Source organism: Prinia subflava, chromosome 8, assembly GCF_021018805.1.
Source record: "Prinia subflava isolate CZ2003 ecotype Zambia chromosome 8, Cam_Psub_1.2, whole genome shotgun sequence".
Classification (NCBI taxonomy): Eukaryota; Metazoa; Chordata; class Aves; order Passeriformes; family Cisticolidae; genus Prinia; species Prinia subflava.
Window position 1 is genome coordinate 6,184,122 of NC_086254.1, and position 12,522 is coordinate 6,196,643.

Here is a 12,522-nt window from a genome sequence, read left to right on the forward strand (position 1 = left end):
TCGTGTTTGCTTGTGTGCCCTCCCTTTGGAGGAGGGCAAAAGCACAGGAGCCTGGAAAATTCCCAAAGGCAGGAATACAGAGCCATTCCCACAGGCTGAGATCACCCCTCTGATTGCAGGAGGGTGGGAATGACATTGTGCAAAATCCTGGTGGGACCCTGAGCTGGCCGAGCTCCTCCAGAGCTGCCCCATCCCAGAGCCAGCAGGATGCTGCCTGTCCCACCAGAGAAACGCTGGAATCCCCCTCCCTGGAGGGGTTTGTGGGGTGTGGGGGACATGGTTTAGTGGGGGGTTAGTGGTCAGACTTGAGCTTTTCCACCCTAGCTATTCCCAGGATATTTTAGCAGGGAAAAGCTTCTCCTCGTTTTCCAGAGGGAATGGAGGAGCAGAAGGGCTGAGCATCCCTCTGGCCAAGGGGAAGGGGAGCAGGGAATTCAGGAATGAAGTGCACAGAAGTGGCACAGCCACGAGCAGCTGCTCCTTATCTCTTCCTGAGCAGGCACATCAGGGAAGATAAGGTAAAAACAGAGAGGATAACACAGATTGGGCCAGCCTGGCTCTCAGAGGGAGGGTTTTCCAACCTGTTTACTTGTCAGTGGTGATTTTGGAGGAGCCTGTGGGATCTTCAGAGAAAACCAATGTTTTTAATTCCCGTTTCATGCCTTGCAAAAGGGAATCTTCCTTCCAGGCACGAATCTCTGGCGTTTCTTGGCACGGGAAGAAGGTCCCAAGGAGGGTTTGGTGTCACCGTGTGCTAAATGTCACCCCACAGCTCACCCACACCTCTGGGTGAGGCTGGAGGTGTCTGATCCACCACACACCACTGGTAAACCAGCTCCAGCTCTGTGTTAGTCATGTTTTAATGCTATTGAAATCAGCTGCTCGTGGCTGTTGGAGGAATTCCAGCCTGTGGATGTCTCGGTGGGACCGAGCAGGGAAGGGGAGGCTCAGAGCAGTGAGCTCATCCTGGCTTTCCTCTTGCTCAGCTCATCACCCTGCATCAGGTTCCAGGGATTATTCAGCCCCGTGGTTGTATCTGGGAAAAGAGATTAAAGAGTTGGTGTCCTGAAAGCTGCTGGGCTTCCTCTTCCTCTGCTGCTGCCTCAGCAGGAGCTGCTGCTGTGGCAGATGCCAGCGGTGGAAAATCCACGTTCTGCAGGGACTGCCAGTAGGAGCTGCAAGTCCAGAGTTTATCCTGGTGTTATTCAGGATATTCCGCTGCCACAGCATTCCCTGGGGTCCAGCAGAGCTCCCAGGGGGGAACAGGAGGGATTTGCAGGGTGCTCTGTTACCCACGGCATCCCAGGCCTCTGCTTCTCCCTGGGGACGCTTCCTGCGGTGGTGTTGATGCCTTCAGTTTTAATTCCATGTATTTCAGGCTCTGTGCTGCCCAGGGGTGCAGCTCTGAGCTCAGTCAGGGTCACTCAGCTCTGCACAGAGCAGGGACACAAAACAAATCCTTCTCCTGCTGAGGACCAAGGACAACTTTCAGCCCAACAGCACAAACAAGGGTGGCTGGAGGGAGGAACAAGAAGGATGGGACCTCACAGCCTGGAGCTGGAATTGGACAATTAAACCCCAATGTGCAAATGGACCAAAACGTAGAAAAATATAAGATCTTGTGACCAATTTGCCATTTTTGTGACCATTTTGGGTCCACCTTGGGTGCAGCCCTGGCCAGGCTCTTGTCCTGCCCAAGGTGCACCCTAAAGGCCTTTCAGTAAATCTCTGCTTTATTCTCCAGCTCTGCCCAGTCTCTGTTCCAGCTCAGCCTTCCCAAAGCATCAGTGTCACACTGTAGGGAATTAAGGGAATGTCCCAGGGCTGCTCTGCTGATATTCCTGCCCTGGAGCTGCTCCCTGCCTTGTTCCTGGGTGTCTTTGGGTCCTCACGCCACCAGTCAGGGCTGGGCAGAAGCCACTGCTGGGAGGAAACTCCTGATCCAGGCTGGGAGAGGGGAGAGCCTGCCCTGAGCCCTGCACAGCAGCTGGGACTCAGCAGTGGGAGCAGCAGCTTTGCTGTGGATCCTCTCCTGCAAAGTGAGCTCCAGGTGTGGCTTCCGTCACCCAGCTCAGGGCTCCTGCTCCTCCCTGGGGCACAGACCCACCACAGGCTCCATCTCCTGCTCCTCCCTGGGGCACAGACCCACCACAGGCTCCATCTCCTGCTCCTGCCCATCCCTGGGGCACAGATCCACCACAGGCTCCATCTCCTGCTCCTCCCTGGGGCACAGACCCACCACAGGCTCCATCTCCTGCTCATCCCTGAAACCACAGATCCACCACAGGCTCCATCTCCTGCTCCTCCCTGGGGCACAGACCCACCACAGGCTCCATCTCCTGCTCCTCCCTGGGGCACAGACCCACCACAGGCTCCATCTCCTGCTGCTCCCTGGAACCACAGATCCACCACAGGCTCCATCTCCTGCTCCTCCCTTGGGCACAGATCCACCACAGGCTCCATCTCCTGCCCATCCCTAGGGCACAGACCCACCACAGGCTCCATCTCCTGCCCATCCCTGGGGCACAGATCCACCACAGGCTCCATCTCCTGCTGCTCCCTGGAACCACAGACCCACCACAGGCTCCATCTCCTGCTCCTCCCTGAAACCACAGACCCACCACAGGCTCCATCTCCTGCTCCTGCTCCTCCCTGGGGCACAGACCCACCACAGGCTCCATCTCCTGCTCCTGCTCCTCCCCGGGGCACAGACCCACCACAGGCTCCATCTCCCTGGCAGCAGCTCCCTGAGCCAAGGTTTTGTTCTGTGTCTCGTCCTCCCCAGCTCCTCTGGCATCTCCACCGGGAAATGGAGCATCAACAGCAGCAGTTTAATGGCCCTGACTGTCAAACAAAGCAGCAATATTCGGATTTTAGTGGTGGGGGTGTCGGGTTTGGCACCTTTTACTGCTGCAAACAGGATGTGACACTGCCTGTGCCCGCTGGAGGTGGGCAGGGGGATGTTCCTGCTTCTCCTTGCCTGGCTGGGGGTGCTGTGGGTTTGGGGGTGCAGAGAGCACCCCTGTCCCTCCCAGAGCACCCAAACCCTGCAAACAGGGCAGGGCACAGCAGAAAAGCTGTCTGACACCTGTGTCTGTTCAGCAGGGGAGGATTTCCCTTCCAAACCAAGCCCTTTTTGGGTTAATCTGTCACATCTCTGGGGCTCAGGAGCAGCATCCACCACCCTCTGGCCTTTGTGGTGTGTGTGGTGAAATGAGGAGCAGGATTTTACTGGCACTGACGGGAAATGCTGGCTCTGGAGGGCAGAGCACTCTCCTCAGCCCAGCCTGTGTCCCCTGGGATCTCATCCCCTGCTTTTGTGCTCAATGCTTCTCCCACTGCCTCCTTCAGATCCATCTCCCCCTGGGGTGTCCCAGTCCTTCCCTGTGGAGGGAACTGGGCGGAGGAAAATGAAGTTTTGCTTAACAAAACCCTGTCTGAGGCGCTCTGCTGCCCCAGCCCCTTTGGCTCCAGCGAGATTTAAACATGTGCTTGTAGTTAATCAGGTATTTAAGTGGTTCTGTGACTTGGCAGGCCTGAGAGGAGATACCCCAGAGGAGAAGGGGGAGAGCAGAGCTGTGGAAATGGGGATGTTGGGGGCGGCAGGGCGAGTTTGGGGTGTGGGTTTAACTCTCTGTGCCTCAGTTTCTCCTTTTGCTCAGGGGGAGTCTGTCTGCAGGGAGGTGTGAGGCACCAAAGGTGACAAAAAGGGGTCCCAGGACAGGCTGGGCTCGGTGTTTGTCAGTGAATACAGGAAAGGTCCTGCCAGGGCTGCTCCTCCCAGAACTGCCAGGTCCTGGAGAGGAGACACCCAGGGTGGGACCTGAGGCCTTGAGAAAGGGTTTGAAGGGAAATCATCTCCCCTCGCTCTTTGAAAAGCTGCTTGGGGAACTCGCAGCTCTTTGTGGGGCTGCTCAGGAGGGGTTTCATGGAGAGTAAGGAAGATTTTCCCTTGGCTCTTTCACCCCAGAGCCCCTGAGCAGGGAGCTTTTCCCACCCCAATCTGATTTTCCTGCTCTGGAATTGGAGTTACTCTGGAATTTGTCTCCACACAACCACCCAGCATCACAGCACTGATGTTATTATGCAAAGTGTAGATTATTTAACCACACGAGGTTGGTTTTGGGGGGTTTTTTAATGTATTGATTTGCCGTTGTTTTGAATCCCATTACAGGAATCTGCTTTATTAATGGGCTTTGTCCATGCTCGAGATTTGCAAATGAAAGAATTGGAATTCATGTTGTCCATATTAATTACTTGGGTGATGCTGGCTTCCTTGGGGAAACCTTTATTTTTATTCCACTCCTGTTGCTTTGTCTTAATTCAGAAAACGAATTTGGTGCTCTGGGATTGGGTTGGTTTTTCTCCTTTGCTGGAATTCCCTTTTAACAGCTGGGAAAGCACTCAGTGGTTTCATGGAATGAGCTATTCCTGAGGATAAATTTCAATGCAAAAAAGGGTCAGGGAGCTTTTATTTCAATGCTTAGATCAACGCTGCTTCCTCCTCTTTTGCTTTGAGCTAAAATCTCTCTGTATCTTATTCCTCCTAAATCTTTACCTTGCAAAATCTTCTAATTCCTGCAGTGATACTCAGCCAGATCCTCATGCTGAGTAATTCCACTCTCCTTGCTGGTAAAGAAACAGGGATCTACCTGGATTTTGGAATATGCAGGTGTTGCTATTGATCCAAACACGGTTTTTTTCCCCTTTGCTCCTCCCACCTAGGCTCCTGCAGTGGTGTAAATGGCCAAAAAAAACCCCAAAAACAACAACAACAACAACAAAAAAAAAAATCCCCACAAAACCAAAAAAAAGGCTTGGCATGATTTTGTGAGAGTCAGCTGCAATTTGTTCACTTAAATTATCTTTTTGTCATGCTTGCATTATTCCACAGTGGCCAGTTTGGAGAGTTAATTGAATATTTGTGTCTCTCAAAGATGCCTTCAATTACCTCCCTTGAATAACTCTGGCAGAGGGCTGTGATGAGGAATCACTGGAGCTGTTTTTCTGCGTCACAAACACCCGAGGTTCTACCCCAGCACCTTTAAAGGATGCCAAAACATTCCTGCAGTCTCCCACCCCGAAATTCCATGCTTTTGAAGCAGATTTGAGCATCCATTGAGCGTTCACAATGCACCCTTGCATGGCTAATGCAATAATAATCAGCTCTGGGCTCGGCAGTGGGAGCAGCTTTCAGGCAGCAGTTCTTGGGTTGCAGCCTCTCATTGTGTGTGCAGGAGTGGATTCATTTCTGAATGAATGAATTCAGAAATGAGCCGGCTCCGGGAGGCTCCCAGGTGAGACAGGAACGTCTTTATTGGTGCTGCAGGCTCTGGGGGATGGTGTGGGAGTGTTTCCAAGGGCTGGGCAGAGCTGTGCATCCAAACAAAACCCCTGTGGGCAATCCCTGCCTCGGAATCTTCGGCTGCATTGATCAATCCCCCAAAATCATCAACTTTTTATCCATTGCTGGATTGCAACAGCTCTGCTGGCTGAGGAGGGCAAGGTGGGAATAAAACCAGCTTTTTGATAGTGGATAAAAAAAGCCAATGTGTTGTTTCAAGTGAGATTTGCGATTCCTCCTGTGCTTGGCTGTCCTGGGGTGGCCTCTCCTGGGAGCAGCAGATCAGGACGGGCTCAGAGAGGCTTTTCACCCCCTGAGCATCAGGAGAGCCACGCTGGCCTCCTCCCGAGGCCTCTCGTGGTGACAGCTGCTGGGCCAAGCCACAAATCCGGATTCCTTGCTAAGCAGAGCTGGTTTGGAATTAACAGCAGAGCCCGGCAGCTCGTGCAGCATTGTGTTAATTGTGTTAATTGTGAAGGGAGGGTCATCTGGAGAAGGTGGCTGCATTAGAGCAGGCAGGAGAGAGAGGTGAGGGCTCCCAGTGCCTCACTTGCTCTGTTGGGCCAGGTCAGGCTGGGCTTTCCTGAATCCATCCCAAAGCTCAGCTCTGGGAGGGTGCAGTGCCCTGTCCTGGGCGGGAACCCTTGGGGACCACCTGGGACCACCTGAGGACCACATGAGGCCACCTGGGAACCCCCTGGGAACCCCCTGGGGACCACCTGGGACCACCTGAGGACCCCTGGGGACCACCTGGGACCACCTGAGGACCCCCTGGGAACCCCCTGGGGACCCCTGGGGACCACCTGGGACCACCTGAGGACCCCTGGGGACCACCTGGGACCACCTGGGAACCCCCTGGGGACCCCTGGGGACCCCTGGGGACCACCTGGGGACACCTGGGGACCACCTGGGGACCCCTGGCCCAGCTGCAGAGCGTCTGTTCTGCCCTGCAGGGCTTTCCACAGCCCAACCCTGCTCCTTCCCTCGCTGGGATCTGTTCCTTCTCCTCTCCCTGTTCCCCTGAGCTCAGGGGACCCCCATGGCCTGTGAGGGCCGTGCCCCTTCCCCACCTTTAACCAGAGTCACACAGAGTCACCCGGGTGGCAGGACAGACAGACAGCACCAGCCTCGCTGCCTGTTTGATCCATTACCAAGGCTGGGCCATCTGGTGAGGGGTTTTGGACCCTTCTGGTCCCTTTTCCCAGCAGGGATCTTTGCAGGGATGTGCAGAGCTGGGTTTCTGGCCCATGGGATGCTCTGTGTGCAGGAGGGGGTGAGGAGCAGCCTGCTCCCAGTGCTGATGGGCTCAGCCTTGATCCAACAAGCCCCACCAGCTGCAGCAGGCGTGGGGAGCCTGGTGTGTGGCTCCAGGCAGGGAATTGTGTGATTGGAATGCTGCTCTGGCACCAGGAACCCTCCACCTGCTGCAAGCCCAGCCACAGGCCCTGGGACAATGAGAGCGAGTGATTCCTCCCCATCTGACAGTGCCATCCTCTCCTTGAGAACCTCTTCCCCTTCCCTGCAAGGAGCCCACTTCTGCTTTTCTCTTTCGTTCTGTAAATCCTTATTTTGGAGTTGTGTGAGGAGTCACTGCTTGTGAGGGCAATAAAAACCTTCAGTGGCCACCAGGCACCTCCTGCTGCCTTCCAAGGACAAGAGTTGTCTGAGCCTCCAAAAAACCCATGGGGTCCTGAAGCAAATCATAAAAATCTGATATGGATGAGCTGCAAAACAGATGGGGCTGCTTTTGGCTGGGAGAGAGGGCACAAAAACCACGCAGAGCTCTGTGCTGGCTGTGCTGGAAAATAAAGGTGAGAGCAGCACGAGTGGGGTTTCCCTGCTCCAGGTGCTCAGCACTGAATCTGGTCTAGGATCAGCTAATTAGAGGGGTTTTTCCTGGCAGGTAACTGCGAGAGAGGAGCTCACCAGGGGCTGAGTCAGCCCGGCTGTGGTGGAGCAGGATGAATCACTGCCCTCATAGGAACTGACAGCACACCCAGCTTAGGTGGCAGCCCTGGCTCCGTCCCTGACAGCAGATAATGGGCAGCCTGTCCTCCAAGTCCCTTCTCCAGCACAGACCTAGAAGGTTTTTTCAAGTGAAAATAAGTTTGTGTTTGGGGTTTTTTAGGGGTTTTTTAGGGTTTTTTTGCAGTTTGGCAGCACAAAGTCGAGGCTGGAGCTGGTGCTGGGGATCAGCCCCGTGCTGGGGCAGGAGTTCTTCCCTCTGCAGCCCTGAGAGCTGCTACAGGGCAAAAGGGATGATAAATTCATGGAGTTCTGCTCCTGACCTGTGGTTTGGATACCCCAGGAAGCTCTTTGGGCAGGCACACGAGGGTGGAAATGGCAGATTTGATTAGATTGGTGATATTTTCGTGTAGTGCTTCACTGCAGAGCTGTGAAGGGGGGCCCAGCAGCCAGACTGGAGTTAACAGGGTGGTGCAGGAACCTTTTACTTTGGGTTTTAGCCAGGGAATGTGGGGGGCTCTGGGTGCAGCTGGCTCCCAGGAGCTGAACCCTCAGCTGTGCTTTGCTCAAATCCTCCTCAGACCTGCAGCTTTTCCTGCCTCTTCCCTTTGCAGGAGGAGACTTTAGTGCCCTCACTCTCCTTGGGAGTGTTCTGAAGTGACTCTGGTGCCTCTGGGTGAGCCTGCTGGCAGGCTGGGCTGTCACCCATCCGTCTGGGAGCAGCAGGAATAAGTGACAAGTGCCACCAGGAGCCATCTGGTGCAGGCTCTGCGTGGCCAGCAGGACCCTGGCTCGGGGCTGGAGCCCCAGCTGGAGCCCCAGCCCCGGGCTTGGGTGGAAAATCAGGATGTGGGCAGCTCCTGGTGCTTTAGGAGGGATGAGTGGATAATGCTTGGGGAGCTCAGGGCAAAGAGTTGTGCTAAAGGCAGTGGTGGATCGGAATTGTTGGAGTTGTTCAAAGCAAATCCCGGAGTCACCTTACCCAGACAGCATTTCCAGGCTTTTCCTGGGATCCCAGTGGCTCTGCAAGCCAGGAGAGCTGAGGCCATCCTCATTAAACATCCACAGCACTCTCCTGAAGGAGCCTTAACTGAGGTCTGGCCAAATTCCAGTTGGAGTCATTGCCTTTCCCTGGCTGGATGAAATAAAAGAGCATTTTTTCCTGCAGATCTCCTCGGTTGTTTATTATCTGGCTGGCAGCATCACATCTCTGCCCATTAATCCATCTCTCCAAGTTCCTCCAATTCCAGCCTCCTGGAGGGGGTTCAAGCTGCCACCATTTATTACTGGAGTCATTCTGCCAGGGAAATGTTTGCTCCTTCCCTTCTCTCCCTGCACCCTCGCTCGGGGCTGGAATGAGCCACATTAACTCTGGGAAACAGAAAAAAAACCCCAAAAAACACATATTTAAACTCTGATTTTACTCCAGGCTTGTGGCTGGACATTAAACCTGCAGAAGCAGTTGCTGGTTTGTGTGGAGGTTCCCAGGGTGGGTTTTGGGACCATCCAGATGTGCTGGTCCCAGCACAGCTGTCCCCTTGCACCCAAATGCTGCCTGCCCTCCTCAAAAGTGCAGATTTGATCATCTCTGGGTGGCTGAGGGCTGCTTTGTCACAAAACACGCTGTGACATCATTGCCCTCGAGGTGTTTCACTCTTCTCTCAACCAGAAATTGATTCCTGCCTTAAAAATCTTTTTTTTTGGGGAAGAGCAGGAGGAAGTGGTTGGGTTTTCCTCACAAGGTGTGGAGCAGCAGGATGTGTCCAACACCCAGAAAAAAAAAATGGGCTTGAAGCACATCCCACCCCTCTCTCTGAGCTGACCTTCCTCCCCACACCCTTCCCACCTTTCCTAGATAACCTGGAGCAGGTGATGGATGGAAACACTGAATTAATCCTTCCTCCCTTGGTGCCCGACTCTTGTTTACAACACCAACCTCCCTGCTCGGATATTCAGGATGCTGCCCTGAATTTCGTGGAGAAAAAGGAGTTTTGGGAGAGGTGCTGGCCAATCCAGCAGCTCTTGGGATTTTGTGAGCAGCTGTGCTGATTTTTTTTTGCACAGGAACCTCATTTGGGCAGCAATAACTCCGGATTAGTGAGAGCAACAACAGCAGAAGCTGCTTCCTCAACGACCCCTCACAGGGACCTGCTGCATTTCCCCCTAATTACTGCTCAATTTGCAGTGATAAATGGTTTAATAAGCAGAAACGTGGTTGGTTATGGCTCTGGGGGATGCTGGCACTCATGGAAACACAACTTGGAGCTCCCAAAGCCTGGGAGCTGCAGTTTTTGACAGCAGAAAGGAATAAAAGTTGTTTTAGCTGGCTTGAGGGAAAGATAAATCGGGGGTGCAGCTCCCAGATGTTTTGCTTGGGTGGTGTTGGCCTGGAGAGTGGAGGGTGAGCTCTGAGTTTTGGGGGAAAAGAGCTGTTTTTGTGGGTTTTGCTGCAACCAACAGATTGGGCACAGCATCCCTGTGCCTCTCACTGGGCCTGGGGCTTTCTTTCCAAAAATAATTTGGGTTTTTTTATCCCTTTCATGGCTGTGGCTGGGGAATTTCTATTGCTGGCTGCTGGAGGAGCACATTACATTTTTTCTGCTGGATTTTCAGATGTGAATTTCAAATTCACCCCTCAAAGTGGGGTAGGCGGTTAGATTTTTTGGTGGTGTTTGTTTGTTTTGTTTTGTTTTGTTTTAACCCCTAATAACTTTACACTGTTAGATTTGCAGAAGTCTCCTCCCATGGAGGCTCAGCTGGTCCGTGGCAGGAATTTTTCCTTCCAGTGGATAAGGATGGATGAATGGTTTGGCTTCCAGCTCCCCAAAGCTGGAAACAAACAGGATAAACTGCAGGGAAGCCGTGGGTGATTTCTGCTGGAAAATTCCCCTTTTTCCTGTCACTGCCTGCAGAGGTGTTCCCGTTTTCCTGACACTCGTGGACAAAGCTCAGCAGAGCTCAGGGGTTTGGATCACTCCTGAACACCCCTCAAATCTGTCCAGAGGCAGCCGTGCCTGCCTCAGAACTCCCAGCCCTTTAAACCCTAATTTGTTTGAAATCTGCACTTGCCAGCCAGGTAAAATCCCCTGGGAAAAAAGGGAATGTGCTGGAAAAAAAGCGACTGGAGCCAGATGCTGGGCGTTTTCTGCAGAGCCAGTGCCGGGTGATTTGCTGCTGACAGCATGAACTGGTGTTAAGTTATTAAATTGCAGATGAGCTCATCACTTGGCCTCCAACAAGTTTCAGCCTTGAGAGGCTTCAAAATATTGCGTGTGATGGAGAAGGGGCAGTGCTGGTGTGGCAGAAGGGTTTGGGGAGCAGCTGAGGAAGAGATCTGTGCATAAAAAATGTGTGTACCAGGAGGGGGGAGGGAAAGCTCCATGCGAAAAAAATGTGAAGATCTCCCAGGAGAGAGGAGGAGAAATTCTCTGATTTATGGGCTGGACTTCTTAATTTTAGCTGGGGAGAAAACGGTGGAGAGTTTTGAGGTGCTTGAAGGGGCAAAATGCTGAGCTTGGGTTGATCCTGAGAGGTCCCAGTGAGTTGTCCCAAATTCCCAGGTTGGCCCTCTGGTGTTTGCCACAGATCATGGAATAAATCCAGCTTTTATCTAATGTTTGTTTAATCCTAATGCTGGGCTTTACCAGGTTGGGAAGGTGACACCCACGCTGCTGTTTGGTGCTTCTCTCCCTGGAAGGGGGGGAGTTTCCTTGGGACACCTCCAGGCACGATTTATATTTCTTCTTCTTCTTGCAAAGGAGCCCAAGTGAGATTATATTATTATTGTCATTATTGTCATTATTATTAAAGTGCAACTTGGCAGAAACCGTGAGACAGACCAGAAATCACTTTGGCCACTTGATTTTTCCCTTGATTTTTCCCTTGATTTTCCCTTGATTTTCCCTTGATTTTTCCCTTGATTTTCCCTTGATTTTCCCCTTGATTTTCCCTTGATTTTCCCCTTGATTTTTCCCTTGATTTTTCCCTTGATTTTTCCCTTGATTTTTCCCTTGATTTTTCCCTTGATTTTTCCCTTGATTTTCCCTCGATTTTTCCCCTGATTTTTCCCCTGATTTTCCCCTTGATTTTCCCTCGATTTTCCCGGGCATGTTTATTCCCAGCGGGCAGGTGCTGGGTTAGGTTTTGTGGCCGCTTGGATTTGTTGTTCCGAGGTTTTTTGGTGCTCCCAAGGCAGAGCAGCCTCACACTTGTGTGGTTTTTAACTGCCTCGGCTCTTTTTTTTTTTTACTAAATAACCTGTTTGCAGTCAAGGTTGGTGTTAACACAGCCAATGCTGCGGGGCTGATCCCAAAATACCAAGGAAACCAATGGGATAAACATTTGTCACCTCGTTTGTGGCCTGAGCTGGAATTGCTGTGACATCCCTCGGGCTGCCGTGTCTGAAGGCACAATGGATTTTATTTTTTTTGTTTTTTGATGTTTGTTTTCAACCTGTCAGAAACCACGGAGCATCCACACCTACGAGCAATGTGGGGTTTTTGGGGCTGGAGCATCTCTGAGCTAAAACTGAATTTATTGCAGGGTGGTTTTGAGGTGTTTTTGGCTTGTGCTTGCCAAGAGGAAATTCTTTGTGCCGTGTGCCACCAGCTCCGTGGGAAGCAAAAAAGAAGTTTGAAAGGGAATAAAAAGATTATTTGGGTATTATAGACACAAATATGTTTGAGGTTAAAGGAGAACGCTGTGTGTAACCCTTCCCCTCCTCATCCCTCTGCACTGATGTGTTCCACACAAGGAGGAGTTCTCGGCCAAAATTCCTCAGATTATTTTCTCTGAGAATCACAAACCACGGGAAGGAGCCTCGGAGGGGACCAGGGGGGTCTGGTCTGTCCCTGGGGCAGGACCTGCTCCTGGCACCACCTTCTCCAGTCTCCACTGGCAGAGCTCCCACCCCTTCCCAGTCAGTCTAATCCAGCATTTTGCTCTTCCCTCACCCACCCCATCCTCCTGTTTGCAGTTTTAGGCTTCTCTTCCCTCCCTGTGCCCCAGAGCTCATCCCGTGCTGCGTTTACTCTCCAGTGGCGGCTCCGTGCGATGTTCTCCGGGGTCATCCTGGATTTCACCGTGCTGCGAGGCTGTCATTAACCCAGCGGGGTTGTGAGGCTGATCCTGCAGCCCCAAAGCCTCTTTGCAGAGCGGGTGGAGGCAGTGCAGCCTCCCTCAAGGTGACACAAGGTGTCCCTTCTTTCTCTTTG

The 12,522-nt window shown here is 52.6% G+C and overlaps 1 protein-coding gene across 1 annotated transcript in view; it reads left to right on the plus strand.

The window, feature by feature from the left end:
* Positions 1 to 12,522, plus strand: part of LRRC75A (leucine rich repeat containing 75A) — a 58,218-nt gene that overhangs the window by 11,628 nt on the left and 34,068 nt on the right. The gene's annotated exons all lie outside the window — the stretch shown is intronic.